The 12389-nt window shown below is 41.9% G+C and overlaps 1 protein-coding gene across 1 annotated transcript in view; it reads right to left on the bottom strand.

Moving 5' to 3' along the window:
* The window catches only part of VSNL1 (visinin like 1), a 100113-nt gene extending 90077 nt beyond the window's left edge, over window positions 1-10036 (bottom strand). The window contains exon 1 of the mRNA XM_035000625.1: window positions 9835-10036. The gene's annotated coding sequence lies outside the window, so the exon portion shown is untranslated. The remainder of the gene's footprint in view (window positions 1-9834) is intronic.
* Window positions 10037-12389: the final 2353 nt, after the last annotated feature.

The following is a 12389-nucleotide window of genomic DNA, read 5'->3' as shown; positions in this document are numbered from 1 at the left end:
TAATTTAATGTAAGTTCCTGAGCAAACATTGGAAACAAGGTCAAGCAAAGCTAAATAGCTACTGGGGTCTCTACCAGAGGAACATTCAGACTTGTATCAATATGCATGAGCACTAGGAATATCTAAAAGTGGGATGTTATCTCCCTCAAAAAAAGTTTCCACAAAACTCTTTGAGGGGCAATAACTATCAGTGTCTTGGAAATATTTCTTTAAAGAAACAAAGCTTCCTTACTACGAAATTTAAACTACCTTTCCTTCCAACTCCGCCACCTCGCTGAGAAGGAGCAAACTTTCAATAGGCCTTTCTTTTAATACAGTTTCCTAAGTACTGATTTGTTATAAAGCTATTTGCTCTTAAATATTTTGCTTAAAAATGTGAAACGATCTATGACAGTACATTGAACTTATTGTATACGTATCGTATATGTATGTATGTATGTATCTGTATGTATGTGCATTACCCTCTCACCCCCACTTTGAGAGCCATTCTCTGCTCTTAGCCAATGTGCATTAGTGTGCACTTCTACAGACACTCAACAAATGATAGGCTTATCCTGATTCAAACATATTCTGCAACATTTATTGTGTGTACCACTAAGGCTTCCCCTTCTGCCATTTATTGGGTGTTATTTGATGGACATTTATTTGACGGACAACAGATGGACTAAGTGATAATATTAGACCTGACCAAAGAAGTGAAGTAAGGGTGTCATGGGAATGTGTCTCAGGCGCTGTAGGCACCTCAGAGGAAAAGGTGAAGGAAAGAGAAGATTAAGGGCAGGAGACAATTAAACACTGACACATGTCCTCTGACGTTATTTATGAAGCATGCCATAAATCATTGGCGAGGGCAGGATTGTTCATCAACTGAACATTAGTCATTGGAAGCTTTGGGAACATTAACAGGAGGCATGTCTGAAATAAATGGAAGAGGTTCCCCAAACAGATGCAGAACACAGGTCTAAGCTAAGATGCTGACTCAGTTAGGATACTTTTTCTAGGACCATACTCACCTTGCTCCCTGGGATATGCGGGTATTAGCTACTATTTAACTACCAACTTATTAGAACAAATACGCTTAGAAAGAGCAGAACACAGAACAGGAGACTGGGAGAAATGATGAAATGCAGACTGAGGAGAATGGCAGGAGGAAAGGTGGAGGTCCAGAGTGGGATGAGAATTATTTACTCTGCGCTAATCTCTTTTAGGTAGTGTGTGTGTGTGTGTGTGTGTGTGTCTGCGTGTGTATGCATATCTGCATATACACATATACATGGTCTTCAACATCCCTATAAAGCAAATATATTACTCCCATTTCACAAGTGAGAAAATGAGCCCCCTAGATTAATTAAGACCAAAAGTCTTACCCAGTTCTGTGAATCATCCAAGACTCTTACTATATAAAAGAGCCTCAGAATGTATGAGCAACTTTTACAGATTTCAAAGGGAGAAAAGGATGCTCCTTTTTAACCACAGATTAGAAATATACTTGAAATTCCCTAGCAAATGAAGCAGGAAATATGGGGAGAAGAGAGAAAAAGCTGAGGAGAAGAAAAATGGCTTTTCGAAGAACTAAAGACAATAAGACCATTTTGGATTTGTGTGTGTGTGTGTGTGCATGCGTGTGTGCGTGCAGAGAGGCTGGAACCAAGTTTTCAGCTCAGTAGTTAAGAAGGGTTGGGAGATATACTTTCCTTATCACAAAAGCCCTGGGAGGAAAGAATGAAAGAACAGATCACGTAAAAGTCCTCCCACAGATTCACATTGAAAGATGTCATGAAATTAGTTGGAATTATAAGGGAGGTGAGGGGAGAGTATTAGAAATTCTTTTTTTGGAAGGTAATAAAGGATAGAAGTATGATAGCATGATATTTAAATCAAAAGGCAGAGCTCTTGAAATGTTTTTGTTTGAGTCCTGTGATTCACTGGAGGCTTGGATGGGAGACAAGGACCACATTATTCAGCTACGGTAGCACCCCCCATGTCCCCAAAAGATACATTCCAAGACCACCAGTGAATGCCTGAAACTGCATATAGGACCGAACCTTATATATATTATGGTTTTTCCTATACACACACACCTATGATAAAATTTAATTTATCAATTAGGCTTAGTAAGAGATTAACAACAGTAAGTAATAATAAAATAGAATAGTTGTAACAATATACTGTCATAAAAGTTATGTGAATGTGGTCTCCCTCCCTTTCAAAATTTCATATTGTACTGTACTGACCCTTCTTCTTGTAATGAGGGGAGCTGATAAAATGCCTGCATGATGAGATGAAATGGGGTGAGTGATGTAGGCATGTGACTTAGCATTAGGCTACGGTTGACCTTCTGACGACTCATCAAGAGGATCATCAGCTTCTGGACCTGGGTTGACTGGGGGTAACTGAAACTGTGCAGAGTGAAACCACAGATAAGGGGAGACTAGTGTACCTTGAAAAATAAGAGAGGGCTTCAAAACGTATTCAATAAGGAAACAAATGTAAAAATGTGTTCTTAGTTCCCTATTCCGTTGGGACCAATTATACGCTGGTATTACATGGCAGGGGGATGACAGTAAAGAAGAGGGCTAATGGCAAGGATGTGAACTGAAAGAAAGAATGAGAAAAATGTTAACTCTGAGGTCTCAGCTTTTCTTCCAGAAAGTCTCTTTTCTATAAGTCTCTTTTCTATGCATCCAGGCCACCTTTCTATTTCACCTGACTTAGTGAATTGCTTTCATCTGTCTTCCTAGGCATAAATTCCTTGCAGGCTGGGATTGTATCTTATTTAATGTTAATTCCACAGTGACAACACAGTGCTTGGCACATTTACTCCACAGACACTTGTTTTACAAGGTAGGCTAAGCACTGTTGAATGTTCACTGCTTGTAATAGCTAGATTCCTCCCTTAGAGGTTCCATGATGAATGTAGGTTCTACTACAAGTCAGAAACTAAAGTGGTTTCAGAACTCTTGATTTCTGATGAAAGGAATGATAATGACAATAACTATCATTTACTGCATTTTCACAAATGAAGCATTAGACCTTTACATATGTAGTCTGTCATTTTCTGTTCAAGAATCCTGTGAATTACTATTTTAAATGGAAACTGAGGCTGAGAGTTTGAACCACTTATTCAAGGTCATTGAACTAATAACCTATGGAACTACGTTTTTTTTTTTATCCTAGTGTATCTAGCTTGAAAATTCTGGTTTACATTTCCTATCCTACTTTCTTTTGAGTCAGTTAAAACCTTGGGGAGGGCTGAGGAATTCTCCCATTCACAAACTAAAAATGAGTAAAGATTAAATGGATGGTTTCCATCTCTCTGAGGAAAGAATTCCTTTATAAACATTTGAAAGAAAAGTTACCAGAGAGGGAGACAAACCATAAGAAACTTTTAATTTCAGGAAACAAACTGAGGGTTACCTGAGTGGAGGGGGGTGGGAGGGATGGGGTGGCTGGGTGATGGACATTGGGGAGGGTATGTACTATGGTGAGCGCTGTGAATTGTGTAAGACTGAAGAATCACAGACCTGTAACTCTGAAACAAATAATACATTATATGTTAATTTAAAAATTTTTTAAAAATAAAAAGAAAAGAAAAGCTAAAATTCTGTATAGAATTTAAACTTATTTCACAAGTTCTTTTTTATTTTTCATAAAATTTCCCATATTAGCAAGAAAACAAACATCAAATGCCTTCAGTATAAATTTCAGAAACACTTGAACTTCTGGAAAAACAAAATTGATGGTCTTCCATTAACTCATAACACCAATTGCCAAAGGATTCCAACAAATACAAGTCGTTTTTGTTTGTTTGTTTTTTTGTGAGTGAAGTGATAGAAGTTTATTAAGTGAAGATATAAAAAAAGCTCTCCAGAGTGAGAGGGGTCCTGACAGGGTTGCCCCAAATAGATAGAAGTTGTTAACAGAAAATCAGACTTGCAAGACACTACTTGGTACATTAAAATAAAATATATTAATAAGCATGTTAACTTTATTGATAATCCTTAATGAGTCCCCAATGAGACATTTCACTCATAATTTAGGATTGGGTTTCAAGAAGTCAGAAATAAACACACTAATCACAAATTAATAAAACCAACACAAAATATAAAATACCAGGGGCTCCTGTAGCACCACAGTCTACTATTCTAAGAAAACCCCAGTTGCAATAAAATATGTAACAACAGAAATATTAGGGTCTAGCTATTTGTGTTAGAAAAAAATCCACCCTGACTCCAAAGCACATTTAACATGTTAATGATTTGCAAAAATCTGTTTACATTCAGCTCCTCAAAAGTCCATTGTCTTTCAGAGCCTAAGAGATAAGAAACACAATCCAAACAAAGGAGAGAAAAAAATATATTTAACCTGAAAGATTTCCATTTTCAGAAAAGTCCCTCTATGAGCAAGAATAAAGAAAAATAAAATTCATTCTATAGATCTATAATAACTGTAAGTAAAGTTAACTGGTATGTTAACACTTGGCCTTTTATGAGTAATACTTCATAAAAATGAAATTTTTTTAATTAAAGGAGCCCCACTTTCTATAAAAAGTTCAGCAAGTATTGTCTCAGATATATTGAACTTGAAGGCCACTTGGTGAATGCGAGTGCTCCAAGTCTTAACTGTAATTTAGAACAAAAGGAAATAGAATGTTCACCCGAAAATAATCCAACAAATGGTTATAAACGCAGTGCATTGTCTTAAAAAAAATAACAGTCGGTGGTTACGATGGAGGTCATCTGTGTTAGAAGCACAGTGAGGTGAGGCAGTGGAGAAATCCAGAGAAAGCATAAGAATCACGACGAATTACCCAACTTGCATGCTTTAAGTTAGCTGGTAAGGGTATAGAACATCTCTTTAATGTATTCACAGACACCTTATTATTAAAGTGTCAAACCTCTATGAGGATTCTTGAGTCATTTGCTATTCCATTTCTGTTTCATTCTTTAAGTAGTTTCTGAAGCACCCCCGGGATCCCCATTTGTGAAGTTCTCAATGAACCAGGCTGGGAGGAACTCAAAACTATTTTGACTCATTTAAGAGAGCATAAATTGTCTTTAGAAACAAACTGTAAATGAGGAATGCACTGTTGTGGTCCCTTCACAGTATGAACATGTTAAAATAATTCCATAGCTCAAAAGACCCTGATCCAAGTGGTACACATAGCTACCATAGTCTGGGTTTAGATTCCCTCTTTGACTTGTTAATATCAGTTCATGTAAATAGGTAAAAATAATTTATATTTTGACTTACTAAGAGATAAAAGGAGGAGGGCCTGGGTGTCTCAGTCAGTTGGGCATCTGACTTGTGGTTTCAGCTCAGGTCGTGATCTCATGGGTCCTGAGATTGAGCCCCAAGATGGAGCCCCACATCATCAGGCTCTACGCTCAGCAGGGAGTCTGGTTGGGATTCTCTCTCTCCCTCTTCCTCTGCCCCTCCCCTCACTTGAGTGCGCTCTCTCTCTCTCTCTCAAATAAATAAATCTTTAAGAAAAAGAAAGATAAACAGAAAATATTCATGGATTAAAATGAACTCTTAAAGGTATTATTATAGTGCTTTTATATTTTTAGTGAGAATAAATTATTTAATAATCTTTAGTCCAGCTTTTCCTTTTTGTAATATAAAAATATTGAAAGCAGTGTTAATTGTGCATATTTTTAGTCAAAATAATTTAATTTCTTGGTATAATTAACAAGGTGCATACACCTGATTCTTGGAACAAATATTAAATTGACATATGTTATAGAGTATCTACTATAAAAGACATTGTGCAAATATTACAGAAATATGAAAAAGATAATTGAAATCTGTGCCTTTGTGGACTGTGCTTTCATATTGTAGATGTCTTTGAGATGAAAATGCTTCTTGATATACTGCACTTTTTATGTATTGGGGGGATGGATTAAGTAAATTATATGGATCCCATCCAGTTTATTAATTCTATTAATTATGTGAATTAACCACTGGGACAGTAGAAATATCATTTATTAACTTATTTGTGTACCATTTGATACTTTTGGAAAATTGATACATTTATATCTACTAAATGTAACTGAGATGGACATTGTCAATTTCAACCTTAGACTAAACTGAATGTGACCCATTCTTTAAGAAGAACCTTCCAATCTTCCTAAATATTTACTAATCTAAGGAGCATAGATATCACTCAATATAAAGAAAAAGGCCTTTAGAATGACATTAAAAGGTATTGCTCTCATGAATTAAGACACTTGTTTGATATTGACATTATACTGTCATTTTATGAAACTCCCCAAGGAGCTCCTCAGCAATGTTTGGAATCCATACCTATATGCAACCCCAACAGAAAATCTATAGCTTGCACAATACAACATTTCTAATCATGTTATCCTACTGCAAATGAGATTCACAGCATAACAAATGAAAGCAGGGCACTTAGAGCTGCAAGTCTCTGCATAGGCTACCTGGTGTTCAGAACAGCCTGGCCACGACTATTTTCAGAATGGGATAATAAGACCAGGTGACATTTGTTAGGGACGGACTCTATCCAAGACAGAGCTCAACCCAATTCAGCAAAGGTTTACCATGAAGGAAAAGGTTAAATTAAATTGTTAATTGGTGGGGGGGGTACCCTGGCTGGCTCAGTTGGTAGAGCATGTGACTCTTGATCTCAGGGTCATGAGTTCAAGCCCCATGTTGGAGGTAGAGATTACTTAAAATAAATAAATAAATAATTTAAAAAATTGTGTGTTTTTACACGTGTTGAGAAACTCACCCCCTTGCTTCCTCAAAAACTTCCAAGGGTATTTAACTCATCTTTCAAATGAGAAAGAAACTCAGACTGTCCTCCTTAAGCCTTTCCTAATGTCTCAGTTTTTTGCAGGTAAAAATTCCTGGCATTTCCCCAAAGGGGACATCCGGTGGTTGTGGTTATCTTTCTGAGGGCGTGGGAGACTACATTTTTCAAACAGGAACAGGAGGGCCTGGATTATCTTTAAAAGGAAGCTTTTACTCTATGGGCATTCGGGAGAGAAAATGAGGGAGAAACAAAAATCGAGTGAGAGGAAAAGAGAAAATAAAAAGAAGGAAAGAGAAGAAGGCCCAGGTAGGCAGGTATGATTGCCCGCTTTTGCAGTCCCAGCACAGCAAGACAGAGAAGGAAGCCATGCAAGTACTTTCCAAACCCTAAAGGCTTTGTAAACAGCACTGCTGTCCTCTCTAGCGCCCACTTCAGGCTGAGCCACTCCAGCATTCTTCCTTCAGTCTTCCTGCCTCCCACCCCTCCCCTTTTCTGCAGGTCATTGCATCTGGAGGATTTCCATGAAGGCTGAGGACAGTTAGGCATCTTGGATTTGGGTTCTGCCTTCTAGGAGCCAGAGGAGAGCTGGCAGAACCCACTGTGTATTTATACTGCAGCTGCCTCACTCTGCTAGGTCCCAGGCCCTACAGCTGCAGCATTTTTGGAAGATGCAAGACTGGCAGAAGAGTGAGGATGGTGCCTGCAGTGTCTCAGAAGGCTGGAGTCCCTGAAGGAGGAGAGCGCAGAGGAGATAGAGAGGGGCCTGGCCAGTCCTCAAACAGGAGCTTTGAGTGATATGCCTGTTCTCTCAAAAAAAATGCAAGGATTCCAAAGAAATTAACTGAGATGAAGAGAAGGCCAGGAAGGCCAGGTTAAACATTGAACAAGGTGGGTATATTGGAGGTGAGGGGCAATAGAAAAGAGATAGAAAGCGAGCTTACAAGAAAGTAGAAATTATATCGTGTGAAAAGGAATCCTTGGGGCTCTCTTGAAAGAGGTGCTGGGGACCAGACAATTGTTTATTTGAAGACTAGCAATGTCACTGAGGATGCTATAAGTGTAGGGAGAAGGGAACATTTCCACTCCCCATTACTCTGTAATTGTTTATTTCATAGACTAGAAGTTAATTGACTTTTCCCTAGCTCTGTGGTTCTGGGCCTCAGTTTCCTCATCTGTAAAACAAGGGGTTTAGACTAGATCCTTTTGAAGGTCTCTGCCTGATGTGACTCTGTCAGCCTATGAGCCAGGGTACCTGACACTAAACATCTCTGAGATTTAGTACCAGATTCCGCTGCACTACCCATTTATCAATGCAGTGTAACAACATCTGCACCATTCATGAAGCAGATTCCAACTCTCAGTGATGACGGGGAGTATGGCTCAATTATGACAAGAGATTGATCCTTCTGCCCTAAGTAAGGAAGGGAGGAACAGTGATTTACACTTTGGGTTTCCAAGGGGAGAATATTCTCGAATTTTTTATTTCAAATTTTATCCATTGTAAATTATAAATTCCTTTGAGGGGTTCGAAATAGTTGGACTGACTAAAGGGCCAAGGGGCTGTATAATGAACTGCCTTATTTGAAGGAAAATTTATATCATTACAGAAATCGAATCTGCTTTTTCCATGGAAATCCAGCTCACACTGGCCATGCTCTTCTCTTGTCTGCCTGCCTCATGCCATTCTGTCAACTGCTTCAGTGCAGCATTTTCTGGAGTTATTAAACACCGAAGCTTAATGAGAGTGCACTTAATGGGTGAAGTATTCAATGATGCAGGACCCCCCCCCCCCGCCCCCCCCCACGTAAGCAGTTTAAATGATAGTGGGGACAAAATACGTTTTCACGAGAGTTTCATTTTTAATTTGTCTCAACATGAAATTCCTTTAATTTTTTAAAAAATTAATATGTAGAAATACAACTCCTTCCTTCCTCTTGTCTTCAAGTGGGATGTCACACACAGATAGTATCCACTTGTGTTTTCTACAGCCACTAACATTTCCATTTCATTTTAGTCTCCAAAATATGGGCAGGAGCACAACTCTAGAAAAATGGATTCCTACTCTCTCATCTCACAGGGCACTGATCCGTGCAGTGCTGAGCACTTGCACGGAGCCTCACTATTTCCTCCAACCCCCACCCCCATTCACCAGTGCCCCTGCTTTCCACAGGGGGTTTGACCTTGCAAAGACCCTGCTTCAGTTTCTGGGCAAGTTACAACCCATTTTAACTCAAAATACAAAACGACCTTTTCTCCTTTAAAGAAACACTACCAAATGTAACCCATCTGGGCTTACATTTCTCAGCCCTGTATTCCAGACTGTGAACACGGGATGCAAAGGCAGGTAACTAGTTTGGGTCTGACAGTTCCCATTCAGAGGCTCTGAGACTCAGACTCTGTTCAAAACAGACGGCTGACTATGTGGTTGAACATCTTTCCTTTTTTGTCCATTCACCATCATGACGAAAAATCAAAACCGAAAAATTATCTACTCATTTCTAAATACTAAGAAATGTGCTTCTTTTGCGCCTCGCTCCGTGGTTCTAAACACTAACATCCCGCTTGGAAACCAACACTGATATCCACACCGCATCTCGTCTACTCAGTTTCACTTAGCAAACACCTTCACTGCTCTTCCACGGTGAGAAAAATGGTGCACCAACCCCACGGATGACAGGTTGGTACTTGACTGCAACCGCTCAATAGTTTTATCAGCAACCGGAAAACTTCACAATCGGTCAATTAGCTACTTAAATCCGTGTAAGGAAATCTGCTTATACTAAAAAACCACCTCTGTTTCACCTATCTTAAATCTAGCCTAAGACAATCCCCCAAACACGCCGCATATAAACACTCCCCCTTCCCCCACCCCCATTATCCCAAAAGATCCCCTCATTGACTAACAACACATTCATATGGCCAGCATCAACCAAAGCAATTGCCACCATGCATTTAGACGCATCTATGCTAAGTATTGACAATAGCCAAAGCATCTCTCAGACAACTGGCTGCACTACACATGCAGAAAAGCAACGAAGATTGCATTTTCCACTTACAGTTATAGCGCTGCGCACGGTCACTTAATGAAAATGATAAAACTCAACAGTTCTTTATATATATGTATAATTCAGATAAACGGTTAAGCCGTCTCTGTGTGTGGTTCTCTCGCGCTCTTTTTTTTTTCCTCTGGAGCTCTAGGCTGCTTAAATCCCTCTTGGATCGCGCCTCGCAAGCCCAGCCGCCGCCGCAACAAGCTCGGGTAAGTCTATGCTGCAGATTGGGAATCCCATAGAAAACCTAGCGTCCCTGGAGCTGGATGCGCAGGCGCGCGAGCCACCGCCTCTCGAGGCACCCCCTCCCCTTCCCCTCCTCTCTCCTCCCTCCTCCTCCAGCTCCGCAGCCCCAGCTTGGAGAGCTCAGGAGCCGGTGACCAAAAGCAGCCTGGCATTGGCGCATGCTCAGTTGGAGGGGCTCGGAGATCCCGCTGGTGGATTCCACGTCTCCAGATTTTAGCAGAAACTCGAAAGGAAAGTACATAGGAAAAGGGAGCCTGGCTACCGGAGCTGCCTGCACCTGGACAGGCGGTAGGGAGAGCAAGTTGGGCTCACCACACTCCGCCGTAATGGAGTCCGATGATGAAGGCGAAGGCCAGAGATGGGACACTTAGAGCCTTCTATTCCCACGGCTCCGAGCCCTAAAGGGCCCTCGGCCCACCTTTTGTCAGGCTGTAAGGTGACGGAGAAAACTGCAGAAATTCTTTTTCTCCAGAGGAAGTGTATCCCCAGCTAGCTATGAGCATATCTGTCCGGCTCACGGTGAAGGAATGGTTATGGTGGGCACTTTTCGTGGGCCATTTCATCCGAGGGTCTTAACCTAGGAGCACTGGGAGCCGGTCCTTCTCATACCCCAGTGCCCAGGACCATCCGTCCAGAGCGGCTAGAGAAATGTAGGTTGAAGGAAGCTGGGTCCGAGGCTTGCCCTGTGTGACCTTGGGCAAATCAAGCTAACCATCAACGAACATTTAACAAACGCCTGCAGTATGCAGTTAATAAATATTTATTGAATATGCTCGGTGGGAGGGATGGATGGGAGGGAACAAGCCATCCTTGGAATACAAGGTAGAGGGCTTGGACTAAGTGATATTATAAAGCCCACTTTCGTGTCCATTAAGGACGCCTGTGTGTTCTAGCCCTCCCCCTCTCCCCACTGTCCTGCCAAAGCCTAGAAGACTTGGCAAGGAGTAGTGCGCAGTAAATGTTTGGTCGCTTCCCTACCAGGAAAGCAAGAATTCCCAGATGTTCCCAACCCGATCAGTTTCCTCAAGTGTGTATGTTTGCACATTCATTCCTTCATTCACCCAACAATTACGCTTTAACCAACTACTTACTACTAGCCACTGTTTGGGGGATAAATGCAGTGAACAAACGCCCATCCTGAGATTTACATTCAGGTGGGAGTTCTATTTTCAAGGGAGGGGAGTTCTGGGGGCAAAGTGAAGGTCTAGGTTCTCCTTAAGTAGAGACCTTTACAATTTCACACACCTTACCACGCTCAGGAAAACTGCAGTGTTAATAAACCTTTTCGCTCTGAGGACACCAAGAGCATCTCCCATGGCAAAAGGGCTCTAGACTGACAAATCTCCGTTGCCAGGAGGGAGCGACTCCTAGCTACCAAGTCGGGGAGTCCAGCTTGGAAGAACTTGAGGATACTTTGACGAAGACCAGGAGAAACTCCACCCCACCAGTCTCTGGCACTGGAAAAGGCTTGGGCTCAGTGAGGACCCCCCGTAGTGACGCCCAAGCTGCAACCTGACGTTCAAAGCCAACCTGGCCGTCCCAGAGCGCACGAATGCACTTTCCTGGGCCAGACTCCTCGGGAAGGTGGCGCAGAGCGGGGGAGCGCTCTCGGGACTCCCGGGACAGAGCTCGCAGAAGTCCCCTCCCCGCGGGGCTCTTCCGCGGGGTGCTGGCGACCTCGGAAACCCGGCGCGCGGAGTCGCGGGGAGCAGGGCGCACGCCCGGGCGCGCTGCGGCAGCTGAGCACATTGAGAGTCTGGCGGGCGCCAGCTCCGCGCTCCCGGGCCGCAGTGCGCACTGCGCAGCGGGGCTGGTCGGCGGATTCTTTCTGTTTCTTGGGATGAGGTTGGGGCAAAAGTCAGTCCTGGATAAGTCTCTGGTTGGCGGTGGAGACAGCCTCCAAAGCTTTCAAAGTAATTTCTCGTCTTTTGTCGATTTCCCCTACTAAAGCGTTTTACGCTGGGCTGTCTGGTTTCTCTCTGGAGAACAGACTCCGCATTGCAATCTGCATCAGCTGAAAGAAGGGGTCATAATGCCATTTCTCCGCGCGGAAGAGACGTGCCTATTTATTGCGCCCTGGCGGTCTCTTTCGTGGCATTGTTCGGGTTTAGATAACTTACTTCCAACTTGTGCTTAGGAAAAAAACGAACACTGATACTTTAAACCGTGTTCTGTTGTAGGGGAGATTTGATTTGGATGCGTGCGCTTTTGTGAAGCAGCTTTGTCTAATTGGGCAGACAGAATGTTTAAAAAGTTTTATTTGCACTGAAGCGTTGTTTGGCGTCCTTAATGCGGTATCTTAATTTTTAATCGCC

Source organism: Mirounga leonina, unplaced genomic scaffold (genome assembly GCF_011800145.1).
Source record: "Mirounga leonina isolate KUSES-001 unplaced genomic scaffold, KU_Mleo_1.0 Mir_125, whole genome shotgun sequence".
NCBI lineage: Eukaryota > Metazoa > Chordata > Mammalia > Carnivora > Phocidae > Mirounga > Mirounga leonina.
The sequence above is the reverse complement of the archived record's forward strand: the minus strand, read 5'-3'. Positions and strand labels throughout refer to the sequence as shown.